Below are 4,988 nucleotides of genomic sequence, written 5' to 3'. Positions count from 1 at the left end.
CCTGTAAAAACTGTATTTACCCTAGGAGATCATCGCATCACATCACATCACTGATGCCATCCTGTACTTTGCACCCACACTACTGTGCCATGTTCTCACAACCTCCAGCGGCAGTGGCCTCCGGCTTTCTCAATTTCAATCTACTTGTATTTTACCTCAGGGTCTACGTATAAAGTTTATCAACAACAACAACAATAATAATAATAATAATAAGAAGAATAATACAACCTTCCTTCTTTCTCTCTTTCTCCTTTTCCTTTCCTGTATAGAAAATCATCTCCAAAATATCCTATAATTGTATGCGCATTGTCATGTAAAATGTTTGCTTCAAAAAAACAAATAGCAAAAAAATTACAGTCAGTGACTATTAGTGATGGGGTGTTGGAGGTTTCGATCCAATTGCTCGACACATGGGCCGAAGCTTCACGCTGCTTCATTTACTCTACTGTGCTATCAAGTGGACAATAAATGTAAAACAGGCAGTGATTATGGCTGAATCAGTCACGTGGTACGGCAGGTTCGCGAGGCTTCGAACGTCACCACATACGTCACCAACACACAACACAAGATAATGATGATAACCCACGGGTAAAGTGCTTAAAGATCAACTAATAAGAAATGTTCAAACTGTAAACGAGGAGACCGGCCCATCCCCTAATCAGACAGCCTCGGGAGACAGAGAGACAACAGCAGTGCAAAACCTCCAGTGTTCATCTTCATATTTTAGTTTAGTTTTACACTTTCCTGCATCCATGGTGCTTCTGTCAGTAGCACTCTTAAGACTGCGCGCGCACATTAGAATGTTTCATGTTTGGAACATTAACGTTACTTAGAGACATCCGTCAAGATCCCATGATGACAAATAATATGTGAAGAAATATTACATTACAATATGAAAATCTTGTACACCAAGAGAAAAATCAGTGAGCCCCACGTCAGCCATGGGATCGATTGGGTTTCGTTGCCCCTTATATTTCCAATCGCGTGCCAAACCGGTGGAACAGCTCCTGAATCAGTCACGTGGTACGGCAGGTTCACGAGGCTTCGAACGCCGCCAGATACGTCACCAAAACACGCCTCGATACGTGCTTTGCAAAAATCTTCCTGGATTACTCAACACACGCTTCAAAGCCTTACACGAAAGGACACATCACTAGTGACTAAACTGTAAACTGAAACTCTGCCCCTGGCCGAACGACAGAAACCAATGTTGCAGCGAAGATGGGCAGATCCCACTCCAGCTTCCAAGAGAAATTTTTATCATTCACAGTTCAACATCCTTGCTAATCTGACTCCATAAACATATTAACAAATTAATTTAATGATAATGTAGATTCCACGTGGTTGATCCTGATTTAGATAAAACATCAATTTTATGTTTAGAATAAGAATTTGAAGTTTTGATTATTTATAGAAAGAACTATCTTCCATAGTTTTAGTACGGGAACCCAGCTTTAATTGATCATTAGTTTGGCATTGAAGACCCGCTCTTATTTTAAATTAAGGCTAGATTATCCGTTCAGACAGGGTGTACCTGATATCACTTCTGGAGCTAGTAGTGGACCGGACTGTATACTGTATATCTACAGCTACGGACATGTCCTAGAGCGGTTTGAGTTCAGTTTGACGGAGTGGCGAACATGTCCTGTTAGCTCAGACGCTGGTCTGGTACGCTTTAAGCTCTACCGTCCATTGTGTGTCTGAGAGGCCAGATGCGGAAACATTCTATTACGCTTAATTCTTTCCCCCCATGTTTGCCCCACTCAGACTGACTATCCCAATGATAAGGTTTAATTCAGGTCAGATATTGTCGTGTGCCTGGCTCCGTACAATTCAAACTGGACAATGAACTTATCCCTTCACAGTTAACGCGGAAACAACAAGTCCTGAGAAACTACTAGTATAATTGCACAAAGGATGATCAGAGATCCTATGCTATCCAATCACTCAATTTATTTATTTATTTTGCTCGGCGGGTGTGAACTACACACCCGCCGAGCAAAATACTTTCACTAGATGTCTGTCTGATAGTGCTATAGCCAAATTTAAGGAAGCAATTCCATCAGCGCTGAACTCAATTTAATATATTAACCTTCTACCTATTCTGATTTACAGCAGTACAGTTCAGCAGGGTCACTGCAAATTCCTCTTGACCCCAATGCATCTTTAAAAAAAGAAGATAATCAAACAAAAGAGATCAGCCCTATAGTACAACCCTCAAACCTGCGAATTAAAACAAATATCACGGAAACTAGAGAGAATATGGCAATTCACAAGAGAGGAAGTTTTGCGCTCAATTTGGCAGACAGCCTCAACGTATATAGGCAGGCCCTCTGTACAGCCAGAGCTGCCTATTACTCATCACTAATTGAAGAGAACAAGAACAGCCCACTGTTTCTTTTCAGCACTTGAGCCAGGCCGACTAAGAGCTTAGGAACAGCTGTAAAAGCTGTGTATATTTTGTTAGTTTCTCTCTAATTGACCTAACTCAATTATCTTCAATGATTTTCTCATCTAAATCATCAACCTGTCTCCTTGACCAAATTCCAACAAGGCTGCTGCAGAAAGTTTTTCCTTCAATTAGCACTTTTCTACTAAATATAATCAATATTTCTTTAGTAACAGGCTATGTACCACAGTCCTTTGAGGTAGCTGTAATTAAACCGCTTATTAAAAAACCTACTCTTGACCGGGGCGAACTGACCAACTACAGGCCTTTATCTGATCTTGCCTTTCTTTCCAAGATCCTCGAAAAAGTAGTCGCCAACCATGGGAATATCTACTTGACAGTAGTTTATTTAGTTTTTCAGTGCGGATTTAGAGCCGACCAAAGCACAGAGACAGCACTTGTGAAAGTCTCAAATGACCTTCTAATTGCGTCACATAAAGGACTTCTCTCTGTTCTTGTTCTATTCAATCTTAGTGCTGCATTTGACACCATTGATCACCTAATTGTACTACAGCAGTTGTGGGTGCGCGGGACAAGAGAGAAAATTTGTTAAAAGCAGAAATGCTGTTACACAGTAAAAGTAACACAGTATTACACCGTTAGACTTTTAATAATTCACCTGTAGAGGTGATTTATCATTTTATTATATTTTGCTTTGTTAAATAATAAGTTGCAGTTTCATGAATTGCAATGTTTCAAATAAATTCCAGGGGAGTTTGGAAGCTAAAGGTGTGTGTGTGTGTGCGCGGGTGCGCGCGCTTTGGGGGGGGGCGCACCCTCAGTATCCATGATTTTGACCCACGCTCGGGTGGTCAACTCATTGTTGTTGTTGTGTTGTGCTCGTTGGTGTTGTATGGTGGTATATACTACATTGATGATGGGAGGCGGTTGGACAGGAGGAGGAGCAGAGGGTTAAATGACAGGTGTCTCTCCACCTGACTGATTGTTCAGAACTGAGGCTTCATCCTTTTTCTTATTTTTGTTGGTCAGTTCACAGAGTGTCCGATGTCTTTCTTCTGCTCCCCCATTTTCTCCTCGTCCTTTCTGTATTTCTCTATAGCAATTATCACATGGTCACAAAACTCTGTGGCCTTGACGGTCCCACAACATACCTCCAATCTGCTTTTTACTGGACTTGGCATGGCCCCCGATCACTGATGTTCTGCACTGTGTGGTTAGTAGAGGACTTCTTTCTCCTCAGTTTCCTGCTTCCAGCTTATCAGATGACTGATGTCGGCTGCTGGATTCTCTGTATCTTGTATCACCTTTAGTGCTTTGGGGTCAATTTTGACAGGATATTCTTTCCTCAGGGCGCTGAGCCTTGCGATATACAAGCGCAGCCAATTTGGTCATCTTAGTTTAGTATTGATTTTGGAAGTGCTTTAATACAGCACATTTATAATAGTGTCTCTATAACTTGAATACATAGCCTATTGCATAATGAATCATACATTATATATATTATTCCCTGTCTCTCTCTTCCCCTTCTCTGTCTTGCATGTTATTTCCTAATGCATGTGTTTACTGTTTTCATGCCTTTTCTGTACCTCAGTATAATCCCACTGTAACACCCAGCCATTCATCGAGAGAATCTCTCTTGGAATTGCCTCTACCGAGGTTGCTTCCTTTTTTCCTTATACTTTAAGGTTTTCTCTTGAGTTTTTCCATTGTCTTTCTAGAGAGCTATGGGCGGGGTTGGGAATTTTCTGATGTTGTGGGCTTGTAAAGCCCTTTGAAACATTTTATGTGATATTGGGCTATACAAATAAAATTAACTTGACTTGACTTCTGTTGACACACACCTCTGATGTGCAATTCTGAGAGAGCGTAAAAACTTTTTTCTAGAGAGAATTCATCCTGTTAATTCATTGAAATTACGAGCAATTAAGAATGATGTGAGTCACTATCTGCAGAATTTTTATTTTAATAAGAAGATAACTTGACATAGAAAGGTTTTTTTTTACATAAAACAATTAATGGAGAAATAAATGTTGATAATCACATTTTGCTAAAGACAGCAAAGCTTTTCCTAAATCTTTCTTTTTGTCATAGCAGGTTCATGTTACTTTTCAAATACCAAATGACTCAAGCAAGAACTACTTATCAACTAAACGTGTAGACACAAATTACAAAAAAATGCTAGCTAAGTTTGATTACATGACTACAAAGAGGAGAAAGAAGAATAGGTTTATGTCTGATTAAATGCTTTGTGATGACACACACAAAAACATCTGTATACATCATATATAGGTTTTGCCTCGAAAAGCTCAAGTTTAAGTCCTGAGTTGTGGGGAAAAATGTTCACATTTCTATCTGATTAGCTAAAAATGTATACAAAAACTGTTGGCTTCCTTTGCAGAATCAATATCAATTTCAGGATAAAACATTTAAAATAAAAAGTAATATAGCATTGCATAATTCATGAAGTGTTCTAACTTGTATCTTCAGACTAAGAAAATCCCAGAGAAAAACTGATTAATCAACTTGATTGACAAAAGGGTTTAAAACTTTCATCATTGACATCTGAAAATGCAAACTC

The sequence above is a fragment of the Genypterus blacodes genome, unplaced genomic scaffold (genome assembly GCF_046128005.1).
Source record: "Genypterus blacodes isolate CSIRO-AG114 ecotype Tasmania unplaced genomic scaffold, CSIRO-AGI_Gbla_v1 ptg000141l_1, whole genome shotgun sequence".
Lineage (NCBI taxonomy): Eukaryota > Metazoa > Chordata > Actinopteri > Ophidiiformes > Ophidiidae > Genypterus > Genypterus blacodes.
Note: the sequence above shows the minus strand (reverse complement) of the source record.